The sequence below is a fragment of the Ranitomeya imitator genome, chromosome 4, assembly GCF_032444005.1.
Source record: "Ranitomeya imitator isolate aRanImi1 chromosome 4, aRanImi1.pri, whole genome shotgun sequence".
Taxonomy (NCBI): domain Eukaryota; kingdom Metazoa; phylum Chordata; class Amphibia; order Anura; family Dendrobatidae; genus Ranitomeya; species Ranitomeya imitator.
Genome location: NC_091285.1, coordinates 551,810,052 through 551,823,615, shown reverse-complemented (window position 1 = coordinate 551,823,615; position 13,564 = coordinate 551,810,052). Strand labels below are relative to the sequence as shown.

At 45.4% G+C, this 13,564-nt stretch overlaps 1 protein-coding gene across 1 annotated transcript in view; it reads right to left on the bottom strand.

Moving 5' to 3' along the window:
- The window catches only part of SLCO3A1 (solute carrier organic anion transporter family member 3A1), a 676,694-nt gene that overhangs the window by 61,381 nt on the left and 601,749 nt on the right, over positions 1-13,564 (bottom strand). The gene's annotated exons all lie outside the window — the stretch shown is intronic.

Sequence of the window (13,564 nt, the reverse complement as noted above, 5' to 3'; positions counted from 1 at the left end):
TTCCGATATCGGCCGATCCTATAAAAAAGTCGGGGTCGAGGTCGGCCGAAACTCGAAACCCAATGCAGTGCATTGGGTTTCCAATGGTTCCCAGGCTCTGAAGCGGAAACTCTCCTTCAGGCCCTGGGATCCATATTTAAGTGTAAAAGAAAGAATTAAAATAAAAAATATACTTACCCTCTGACGCGCCCTGGTACTAACCGGGAACCTTCCTTCCTTCGAATCAGCGCTTGCAGGACCTTGCGGTGACGTCGCGGTGACGTTGCGGCTTGTGATTGGTCGCGCGGCCGCCCATGTGACCAATCACAAGCCGCGACATCACCGCGACGTCACGCAAGGTCCTGCAAGCGCTTATTCTTAGGAAGGAAGGCTGCCGGAAAGAAGCAGGGCGCGTCCGAGGGTGAGTATATTCCTATTAGGTGTATACTCACCCTCGGACGCGCCCTGCTTCTTTCCGGCAGCCTTCCTTCCTAAGAATCACAAGCCGCGACGTCACCGCGATGTCACCGCAAGGTCCTGGAAGCGCTGATTCGAAGGAAGGAAGGTTCCCGGTTAGCACCAGGGCGCGTCAGAGGGTAAGTATATTTTTTATTTTAATTCTTTCTTTTACACTTAAATATGGATCCCAGGGCCTGAAGGAGAGTTTCCGCTCCTTCAGAGCCTGGGAACCATTGGAAACCCAATGCACTGCATTGGGTTTCGAGTTTCGGCCGACCCCGACCCCGACTTTTTTATAGGATCGGCCGATTTCACTCGACCCGACTTTTGAAAAAGTCGGGTTTCGTGAAACCTGACCCGATCCTATAAAAGTAAAGGTCGCTCAACCCTAATAGCTAGCACTGGGCAGCCCGCCAGGGGGCGTCATTAACAGGCTGAGAACTAGATGCTCTGCATTCCTTGTATGAACACTGCTACATACAGATTACATTTTTTTGCACTGGTGTGCCATAGAGCCAATCCCTGATTGAAGGCTGGCTGTCTCATTTGGTATTATTGCACCTGTGCAGTTGCCATTTTACTTGAGTCCGCTGCACCCTGTTAGTGCATTTGTATTGAGGCCCAGTTAGACAGGTAAGCATCTCTGCCTGTTTTGATTTTTTCCTCTTTTTGTGGTTACCTTCCAGGAGCTCCTGCTCCTCACACTGACTCCTGTCAGTACTCTCTCTCTCCCAGGGAAGCTGCTGAACTAGGATCACCATCCCGGAGAATGCCTTGCTCACCAGGCCACCTGACAGACCAGATCCTCAGACAGGCTGCAGCTCCCCCAATGCAGTGCCATCACAGACTGCATACATGTCTTTCCATGGGCTCTTAAGGAAGTCCTATTCTCAGGATCTCCCAACACACAAGTCTCTCAGTGCACTATTCAGGGATCTGATCCTACTCCGAGGATCTCCCAACGCACAAGTCTTCAGGTCCACGGCCTCTCAGTGTGCTATTCAGGGATTCGGTCCACACAGGACCTCCCAACACACAAGCCTTCCAGTACCTACACACGCTCTCTCATGTGACCAAACCATGGTCACATTATGTAGTAGTAACCAATCCCATAGATGTGAGGTGTGTGGTTAGTCTATCCAACTAACACTGCAAACCTCCCTTTACAACTATACTAAAACTTGTGAGACAACAGGCCCCAGAACAACAACATTACTGGCTTACAGCGCAGACTCCCTCTGCAACACATACCGCCATTTACAATAATGCCAGCCACTATCTCATTATCACCATTACAGTTACGCCCCCATGCGTATCCTGAGGAGCACAAACAGCGCCCCCTAGCTGCAGCATGGGTCACTGCAACGCAATAGATAGATCTATCTATAGATAAATCTATCTATACATAGATGGATAGATATATCTATCGATAGACATATCGATAGATAGATAGATAGATAGATAGATAGATAGATAGATTTATAGACAGATAGATATATCTATAGATGTCATGATCTGGGTCGGACTTTGCTTTCTGTTTCTTCTACTCCAGCCTGGTCATGGTGGGGTTAACTATTTCTGCCTCTCTGATTTCGGAGTGAATATTTCTAGGTGCTCTTGCTGGCAGATTGTGTCAATTATAGTTTTAGGCTTGCTGGGGCTACTAACCTGTTAGATTCCAGTGTTCCTTTTGCCTCTGACCTTCCTTACCGGTGCCTGACCTGTCTCCTGTACCTGACCTAGTGTGACTCTGGTGTATATCCCCCCCCTTTTTTGACTCGGCTTGAACTCTGACTTCGTCTCCTGTCTTTGTTACCACACGTCTGTCTGGGTTTTGACCTACTGGCTTACTTTGACTCTGTTCTCTGTCTCACGTTTCTGGTACCTTTGCTCCTTGCTGGTTCTGACCCTCGGCTTTGACTACGAGTTCTGTTTTCGCCTTTAAACTATACGCTTATCAACCGTTACTGACTTGACTCGTTTTGACCACTCTCTGTCACCACCTGGTGGCGCAGTGCAGCTTGCACTGTGCTGCGGTGTGGCAAGTGCGACCTCTTTTGCTCTCACCCACTCCCCATCGTGGAGTCTGTACATACTTGCATTGCTGCAGCGAGACAATAGATCTATTTATCTATAGATCTTTCTATAGTTGTACAGTATCTATCTATCTATCTATCTATCTATCTATCTATCTATCTATCTATCTATCTATCTATGTGTGTTTAAACATTATTCTTCAATGGAGTATGTAAAAGAAGAGGTTGGACAAGGAAATGACATCATAATTCTTGTTTTTTGTTAAATAGTAGATCTTTATTTAGCCTACAAAAATGCATACAAATCCGCATGAAAAAAGCATGATAATCTGCATCAAAAACGCATCAAATCCACGCAGACCCCTGCACACACATATTCATGCAGATAAACACAGACACCCGCACACCGACACACACATTGACAACACTCACACACAGTCTCCATCCAAACTCTGCCCACACACTCTTCCTCCTCCCTATCTGCAGCATTTCTCGCACGCAACTTCGCAGCAAAAGATTTTTAAACCTGTGGTTTTGCTGCAGATTTTCCTTATTCAATGGTAGTCAATGGGTGCAGAAACGCTGCAGATCCGCAAAAAGAATTAACATGCTGTGGAAAATAAAACGCTGCAAATCTGAGCATATTTTTCCACAGCATGTGCACACCAATTCTCAATTTCCTATTGACTAACATTGGTTGTGCACTACACTGCGGATTTAATACAAATCCGCGCATCCAAAAACGCTGCAGAAACGCATCAAAATCCGCAATGTGTGCACGTAGCTCAAGTGGCTCACACCTGCTATTCCATGTCCATCTCTCTCCCCATCATGCTCCATATGTGTCTCACTCATCATACTACATGTCTCTCTCTCTCTCCCATCAGTCTCTCTCAGCCCGATTACATGATTCTCTCACCCCCCTCCACAATGCTTGGCCATTCACTGCAGACCTGGAGTTCCTTCTTATCTTACTGAGGGATGAGGCTCAGACAGCTCCTGCTCTGAAAATGCTCCATAAACACCAGATGTCTCCACTCTTCCTCAGGTCCATGCTGCTGAGTCCACTGTGTTCTGCTCCTCTGTAAACAAGCTGTGCCTCTGATGCAGTAACTGCTGGTGATAGCAGTTCACAGGGCAGTCACACACAAAATGGCGCTGCCCTGTGATGCTACTCTTCATTCTGCCCCAGGGATACTAGACCACCCAAAAGGGGAGGCAAATGGTGATGTCAGCAGTTACTGCCCCAATTTTCCAGCTAACAGTAAAGCTGGCAAGTCTCACTATAGCTGCTTGAAAGTCTAAAATGGAAAATGCTCCCCTAGTAGCAATTATATATATTTGTAAAAAATATGTCATATTTTTCATATAGAAATGTGTGCAAACATTGCATTAACACATTTTAATTACTATTTTAAGCTTAATCTCACAAAAAAAAACTACAAGAAAATTGGTGGCACCTTCCCTTTAAGGGGTGATAAAAAGCTTCCTAAGCAAATTAAATTAGGGACAGACACCATGAAAAGTTGCATCAATTGACCCACAGTTGAAATTTATGAATGGCACAGAAGCAGTCAGCCATGGGCCATGCATGAGGTATCAGAGTCTGGCCCAGCATTTACAGCTTTGAATTGAAGTTTCAAAGAAGACGTGGTGAATAAGTGAGTGATGTAAGCCTTCTTTGCTGGGAGCCCTGATACCTCATGCAACAGTTCCATTTTTTTTCTCCAGACACACTCAGATGGCACAAACATCAGTTTCATATAGAGTATTATTGGTATAAAAATGTAAGGATGGTAACAGAGGTAGTTTAGTGAAAGAAAGTGCAAGCCTGACTGTCTGGGAGACCTACAGTACCTTTACAGGCAACAATCATGAAGGAGACCGAATTTGGATTCTTCACATTTCAAAAAATATTGTCGCACACCACTAAAATGGCATCAATTTCCGCAGAGTAGAAACAGTATAACAGGCCTCTGACACATCTTCCACTGCAAGCAACCTACCAAATGGAGATCCAACTTGGATTCTCCCCATTTAAAAAAAAATATTGTCACACACCATTAAAGTGTCATCAGTTTTTACAGACTGGAAACAGTATAATAGGCCTCTGACACACCTTCCACTACGGGCAACACACCCAGACCTGTATGTGAACACTTGGCACGGTGACAGATTGAGAAGAAGCAGCAGATGTGGTGGATGGAACGGGTGGTGGTTGGCGTGGCCCGTTAGTAGGCATTTTAGCACAGTGAGATTCCCAGACTAAGGCATGTTAATCCCGCATGTACCAGTTCATGCATATAGTCAAATGATTGCAAGTTTTGCCTCTACTGAGTCTTTTTTTTTGCAAATTTGGCAAATAACGTGAATTGGGTCATCCTTTGTTGTATCAAAAATGTCCCAAGCTAGGCAACACTTGCTGCCTCTGCGAACTGCAGACTCACGATCTATGCTTGCCAAACCCACATTTACATTTGTGGCTGAGGATGCAGTGCCTGTAGCGGATGCATCACTCCGTGTCTGTGCAGCAATCCATAATGTCTTCCTCCTCCTCCACCTCATCTGCTGAGCTACTCAGCTGTGTGCCTCTGGGTTCACACCTAGTAGGAACTCTTTTCTCACACTCCTCACCCTAAGAGTCACCCTCCTCGTTTTCCTGCTCTGGCACCACAGTACAGTCCACATATACCTCTGGTATCTGAGTCTCATCAGGATCACCTCCACCCCCAGGGTTAACGTCTGGTTACAAGGATCTGGATTCTGCTCGGACCCTACTTCGATTGTCCCCGAATCCAACATGAAAACATTTTGTGCATTGGTGCAGACACCTTTCTCCTCTGGATTCTGTGAATCTTTGGAGCAGGCCTCTGATGCTCATGGAATAGAATGTGTGAACAGCTCTGCAGAATGGCCTATCTGTGGTTCTCCACAGTTAGTTGGGCATTTAGAAATTTGTGACACTGTGGGAAGCAAGAGTGATTGTGGTGCCACCTCTGAAGATTGTACTGTGTGTGATGTTAAGGTGGAGGAAGAGGAGGAGAAGTGACTTAATGCAGTGCTTGCCATCTACTGAAGCACATGCTCTTTCTGGCCCTCATCTACAAGGCTTACAGCTGTGCAGTTGCCAAAGAAAGGGAGTGGAATAGCCCGGCCAGTAACAGATGTTGTCAGTAGTCTTTGGATAGGAGGACACGGTGTTTGTTCAGTTGAGCTTTCATTAACATTAACACCTAACCCATATACACGTCGAACACCAAGCCTATCCCCCTTTCCACCATGACCTCGCTTTTTCCCACTCATGATGTATGTACAATTTCCCTCATTTAACCTGCTGTTTAACAACCTTAGGCTGACACCTGTCAATCATCTCTCACTAAATGAATAATTTCTATTTAATTTCTTAGATAGTGTGCCTGAACAACACTCTTATACATAACGATTTTGATGAGCAAATGGGGCCTCCTCATTCTGCAGCAAAGTTTTATCCCAAATGATTTAGGTTAGCAAATAGGGCCTCCTGGCTGAATTTCTTAAATTAAGCCTAACGATTTTTAAGAGGAAATCTAGCCTTCTGATTTCTCACTGCAATGCAGTTTGATCACAAACGATTTAGATTAGCAAATAGAGCCTTCTGGTCGAACCACTATATTAGGTCTGATTTTCAAGAGAAAATCTGGCCTTCTGGTTCCTCACCGCAAAACGGTTTTATCTTAAACAATTTGGATTAGAAAATAGGGCATCCTTGCTCAACCCTTATATTAGGCTTAACAATTTTTAAGATGAAATCTGGCCTTCTGATTCCTCACTGCAACACAGTTTTATCCCAAACAATTTGGATTAGCAAATATGTCCTCCTGGCTGAAATTCTATAATAGGCTTACGATTTTTAAGAGGAAATCTGGCCTTCTGATTCTTCCTTGCAACACAGTGTTATCCCAAAGGACTTGAATTAGCAAATGAGCCCTCATAACTGAAACACAGTTTTATCATAATCTAATTAGATGCTGGAAGATCGATTTCACACAACTCTCCCTTCATCAAACACGTCCTGCCATTTCCCTCCACTCATCATACAGCACCACTATCGTAAACAAAGTGAAAAAAAAAGCATTAGTGGAAACACGTCGTTTACCGAACCATGACCAAATATTGTCGACTTTGAGTAAAAATGCTCAAGAAACCAAGCATGAATCCGAATGTGCTACGTTCATGCCGAATTTGAGATTAGCGAACGTTTATAAGATGCCCAAGTGAGGTAGTTGTGGATGGGCTTAGGTCGCTCTGGCATCTTACAGACAAGGGGTGTCTCAGTCCTGGTGTGCTACTGTGTATGTGGTGCTTTCCACTTACTTCTGGCCTGCAGGACTCTTCTGAGTCCAGGAATCCCTTTTCCGGAACCAATGCAGCAAACAATCAAGGAGACACATGATTAATAAAATGCTAACTTTTACTTAGAGAATTGTAGTCTGTACAGTATTTACAAGCAGGTTTAAAGGATAAGGCCCAAAAGTTGTCATCTTTCCCACAGATAAAGGATAAAACTTTAGCCCTGGTTCTTAGGGTAGTTGGCATATCCCCCCTCCGGGCTTTCCTAGCTCTTGGGTCTCTTCCTCACCTCTAGCAACATTTCAGAATTGCGATACCTTTCGCCTCATGTAGTCTGAGTCCATTCTGTGATCTAGCTTTGCAAACTGAGTGTGCCCCTGGCCCCTGATGTCCATATTGAGGTTGCCATTGGCCATTAGACGAAATCACACAAAAGTTATTTACAGCAATCTGCTGTCACAAATATTGAGCTAACGTCATCCTAGCAGCCCAATATTCCTGCTGCATATGCACTACTGCCCTCGCATCAACTGACTTGTCAGTTCCTGCCTCTGTCACTAGCAGTCAGTTCTCCCCTCAAATTTAGGCTGGCCACTTCAGTTAACCACATCCCAGCAAACTGCAGCCCCAGGGGATATTATACTACTGCCACACAAAATGCATTAAAATACATCTTAACCCTTAGGTGTTAGTGAGTAACCCGTTAACTCCCATCATGGATACATTCCCCCACACTTTAATCATGGTCGTCCCTGACCATGCCAGAACTCAAAAAGAAAATTTTGTACAAACACAAGGCAGTTTAAACATCATTAAGTTTATAAACCACAGAGGGCGAGTTGATCTCAATGTCTCCTTCTTAAAACTGGCCCTTCTCGCTTTAGGGCCCTGGAACAGCAGTTATGACAGTCTATTTAACCTCTTTAATAATACATGTCCTTCTTGGTAATGACCCCGAAACATAGTGTAATGTAGTTTCCATGTTCATTAATTAATAAGGCCCTTAGGACAACACATGTGTTGCCTCTGGTTCAAATACAGCCCAGAGCGGTACAATACTGTTGGAAAAGATTGTAACAACCCGCTAAGAGTGCCAGCTTTTGCTATTCCAGCAGAAAAAGGTGCAACAGGTGCAACAAAACAAGAACAAAACAATATGTAAACAGTCACTCAAAACAAGCAGTTAGCTAAACATCGGACTCCTCTGGCCCAGAGGGATAAGAAACAGTCCATGTTTCTTTGGCTTAACCAAAACAGTCCATAACAGTCTTCATTTCAGGATAGGGACACTGCCCCAATGGAGATTACCTGCAACTGACAACCTCAGCAGCTTCCTCCAGCTCTGCTTTAAATGCGACTGGTTGCCTAGTCAGCTTATTAAGGCTTGACTCAGGCCTCCCTCCTCTCCTCCACAAAGGCGGCCCAAGTAGTGGGAGATGGTGGTCTCTTCCATCTCCATGGCTGGTCCGGGAACTTTTCTGGACCAGGGTCAACTTCTGCTGCGGCCGCATTTTCACATCCCACTTAGGTGGGCTCATAGCTCACCAGGATAAATTCTTGAGTGAGCTGCATGGTGGCAGCTCGAGTTCCTACCTCAGACCCAGTGAAGTCAAATCTTTTACCCCTGCATTTCCAAGATGGGTCTATGTCCTCTAGCCAGCCAATCTCTGGTCCCCAGCCTCTCATCAGGCTGGTCCAGTTCCACTTCCTTAGTGCCAAAAGCGCTGGCTCCTACAGTTGGTCCAAACCCTTTGGGGCCTCTCTAGCCACTTTTGATGAGCTGCTTCTGCCTCTTTGGCCTTCTGCTGCAGGGCCTCCCACCGGGCCATTCAGGGGAACAAATCTCAATCCAGCTCTAACGTGTCCTCCCATGTATAGGACCTTTCCACCGCTGCAGCGTACCATTCTTTCTGGCACTTGCATTTTATGAAATACACAATCTCCCCCACATACACGCTATGCAGGTGGGAAGGTAAATAGGAACCTGTAACCTTCTTTAATGTGGAACTCCAGAACTCGGCCCCTGGTGTCGGAAATTTGTACTGACTCAGCATCCCTCCAAACACCCCCTCAGGAAGGTGTCAGTAAACTTTTTTTCTTCCTTCGGTCCCTGGGTGGGTAATCCACCGCAGTTCATGCCCATAGAGGTGGTTGGGGTCCGTAGATGAATACGGCGCCGGCATACACTGCAGCTTAGGCTCAGAGGGGAGTCAGAAACCATTAGGTCATTCATTAGACTATGCTCGACTCACAACCAGTCAATTTGCCCAGCTTCCTCCTCTGCTTCTGTCCCAGGTCCTGACGTGCTGTTGTCCTCAGAACTTCTTGACTCCTCCATGGGGATCGGTTCCTCAACGTCCTCTGACAGAACGGAAAAGTTTCACTTTTTGTGCGGATCACCAGCACACCCCCTGGGGAATCTTCCTCTCCCGCCGAACATACCTCTCCTGCCGGTATCCAGCTCCAACACATTATGCAGAGCTCATGTGTAGTGTTGAGCGATACCGTCCGATACTTGAAAGTATCGGTATCGGATAGTATCGGCCGATACCCGAAAAATATCGGATATCGCCGATACCGATATCCGATACCAATACAAGTCAATGGGACATCAAGTATCGGAATGTATCCTCATGGATCCCAGGGTCTGAAGGAGAGGAAACTCTCCTTCAGGCCCTGGGATCCATATTAAAGTGTAAAATAAAGAATTAAAATAAAAAATATTGTTATATTCACCTCTCCGGCGGCCCCTGGACATCAGCGGGAGGATCCGGCGTCCGGCACGGCTTCTTTCTTCAAAATGCGCGCCTTCAGGACCTGTGGAATGACGTCCCGGCTTCTGATTGGTCGCGTGCCGCCCATGTGACCGCCACGCGACCAATCAGAAGCCGCGACGTCATTCCTCAGGTCCTAGAAGGCGCTCATTCTAGGACTTTAGCTGAGGAATGACGTCGCGGCTTCTGATTGGTCGCGTGGCGGTCACATGGGCGGCACGCGACCAATCAGAAGCCGGGACGTCATTCCACAGGTCCTGAAGGCGCGCATTTTGAAGAAAGAAGCCGTGCCGGACGCCGGATCCTCCCGCTGATGTCCAGGGGCCGCCGGAGAGGTGAATATAACAATATTTTTTATTTTAATTCTTTATTTTACACTTCCGATACCGATACCCGATATCACAAAAATATCGGATCTCGGTATCGGAATTCCGATACCGCAAGTATCGGCCGATACCCGATACTTGCGGTATCGGAATGCTCAACACTACTCATGTGTCAGTAGCCCCACATCTGGATACAGCAAAACACTGACCATTGGAGCAACACCGGTGGTGGCAGCACCAGCTCCAGTCCAGCCCTTCCTGTTGGTTGACTGCTTGCAGTGGCCCCAGGGGTGAAGATCTCCTCCATATCCTCCATATCGTCATCACTGCCTCTTCCTGAACTCCGATACTTCTCACTGGGGCTTGGTATGTAGCAAGCCATTTCTACCAGAAGCTCTCATCGAGGCATCTCACCCTTACCATGCTGTAGAGAAAATCATCCATACCCACGATAGGCGGTGTTTGTTCTTCTCTTCAGTACCGCCATCGTCATCTTGGAATCCATGCTTTGGGCCGCCATCTTGGGCCGTGTGTATTCCGGCTCTCTTCCATCTGCACCATGTGCCATATCTTCCCTGCTTTGTTTGTGCGAGGTAGTTGCATCCCGCCGACTATGCCAAATGTAAGGTGCCCATACAAGGTAGTCATTGATGTGCTGCAGTCCCCACTCGTTCTGGCATCCTACATACAAGGCCTGTTTCAGTCCTGGTGTGCTGCTGTGTATGCTGTACTTCCCACTTATTTCAGCCTGCAGGCCTCTTCTGAGTCCATGAATCCCTCTTCTGGAACCAAGGCAGCAAACAATTCAGGAGACACGTGGCTAATGAAAAACAAAATTTTATTTTCAGAATGGCAGTCTGTACACTATTTACAAGCAGGTTTAAAGGATAAGGCCCAATAAATTGTCATCTTTCCCACAGGAACCAGATACTTTAGCCTTGGTTCTTGGGATAGGTTGCCTATCGCTCTTCCTGGCTTTCCTAGCCCTTGGGGATCTTCCTCACCTCTAGCAGTATTTCTGGATTGTGATACCTTCCACCTCATGTAGTATGAGTCCATCCTGTCATCTTGCTACGCAAGCTGAGTGTGCCCCTGGACCCCAATGTCCATCTCGAGGTTGCCCTTGGCCATTAGATGGAACCACATGAAGGGCATTTACGGCAATCTACTGTCCCGAATATTGATTTCATGTTGTCCCTAGCAGCCCACTATTCCTGATGCATATGCAATCCTGTCCCTGCATTAAGTGACTTGTCACTTCCTGCCCCTGTCTCTAGCACTTAGTTCCATCCTCCCATCTGGGCTGGCCACTTCCGTTAACCCCATACCAGCTAACTGCAGCCCCAGGGGACATTCGCTTATCTCTAATCACAATCTCCCATTTTATATAATTTTTTACTCCTACACCTATAGAGTTCCTAACGTTTTATCGCTTCTGTAGGGGATGCTTAAGACTAAATCATATAAAACCCCAAGAAATTTTATTTGAATATATAAATATTTAAAAGGCCACCAACCTGTGGCTACACCAGACAAGGCAAAAAACACACCGTGAAAAACTAGTGTATGAGGAAAAGGAAGTCCCTAGAATGTATCTGTACTGATTACTGCCTAACAGCGGGGGTTGGCGCCCTAGGGGGAACGTTATGGCACCCCCGCTCTGCAACGGCTTACCCTAGGATCCCTGGATAGCCCTAATATTACCAATGGGTCCCTCTACCCACACAATGATGATATGCTAAAGGTACCCCTAATAGGCTAGACAGATAACACACCTATACATAGGGAATCCTAAACCCCAACACCGTGAGTATAAAAACAAAAATGAGCACATGCAGTAGGCCAATGACGAGCATGCAAAATACCTATGGAGTACCAAATTGATTCTGCTCAGATATAAAGCTACTTAGTGCTGGTAGCTACAGTTCTCCTGTGTGGTGGGTCAATCAATGTCAAGTCTTTCAGATTCATTCATAGATCACATAGATTCCTGGTTAGTGCAATTGTTGGAGGCCTTGAACAGGTAAGCATATTTGCCTGTATACTGGTGTTTTTTTGTTTAGAATAGTGGAGGTCTTTCCTCTTATGGTGTTTTTTTTAGATTAGGACTGCCAATATGTAAGGACCCTTGACGTGGGTTGGCAGCTTAAATATTGTGGCCATAATATCAACCAATACCTTGCATACATTGTTATGTTTTTGGTGCACTATATTTTTTCCAGGGTGTGGCTGGGCCCTAGATGGCTCTGTACACTGTGGCCTCTGTTCGCACAGGATGCATTATGGTAAGCCCGCTATATGGCATCATTAATAGGCTTTGAGCCATATACTTTGCATTCCTGTGTGAACACGCCACATACAGACTATTTGTTTGCACAGGTGCACCAAGCGGCCAATTCCTCATTGTAGGGTGGCTGCATTATCGGTATTATTGCACCTGTGTATTTGCCATCTTAACTTGGGTCCGCTGCACCCTGGTTAGTGCAATTGTTGGAGGCCTTAAACAGGTAAGCATCTTTGCCTATATACTGGAGTAATTTGTAAAGTCCATGTCAAACCAAAAATTTCCTTCAATGGCAAAAGGATACCTTTTTTAAAAGTTTGTAGATTTACACATTTGGAAATTTGCATATTAATATAAACCAAATAGAAACTCTTCAGCTTTCATTATTATAAATGAAGAAAAATTCACAGAAACATACACTCTGCTGATATGATAAGACAAAATGCAGGTATTTTTTAAAAGTATAGCATCAGATGTTTAAATGGATTCCTCGCAGCCCATCCATGCCAGTAACGTAGTAATGCTCTCTGTAATGTGCACTCCAAGCATTTTTGAAAGCTCTGACACATGATCTTCCTTCAACTTTGTCCCTCTTTAAACTGTGGAGTGTTGTGAATGCAGTAAGTGCCATAATAATAACAGCAATGAAACACAACACGGCATGCAGTGAATCCAATGCGAGCCATTGAAATCCTGAGTGAAATGTCAGCATGGGAGAGCTTTGTAGCCCTGACAAGTCTTTGTCATTGGAAATCTCTATTGAATCAGCACAGCTAATGTGGTTTGAAATATCATGTGGGCAGGTAGACACAATTTTTCATAAGAGGAGATTTGCAGAGGCTTTCAATCGGAATGGGGGAGTGTGTCAGACCTCAACGCCCATGTAATCATCCTTCTTCCCTAGAGACTTGAAAGCAAATCAGTCTAGACCTTGGTTAATGATAGCGATCTCGTATGATGTAGCAGTCTTACATTATATTAGACTTAACTATTGCAGTGCCAGAGACAAGCTACATTCCGTCCATCAGTTCTCTTTTTAGAACAATAGCAGATTTTCTCTAAAACATTCCAAATCAAGCACCTTTTGAGCATTGCTCATGAGTGACACAATATGAAATGCTCTTCTTCTTGAGGCAATATTTGCAATAACGAGGCTAATAGTTGGTAATGCAAATATGGCTAATATGATCACTGTTGTAGGGCAACAGAACTATTTCTTCTAAAATATATGGTTGGTTAATTGTCATATCCCTCGACTTTGGAATGATACTGTGACGCTGGGTCACTTTTCACGGCCAAGCCATGAGTTGGGATAGTCGAGAAGTCCAAGGTAAGAAGCAAGGAGGGTACGTCAAAAACAGAAGGAAGAGACAAAGA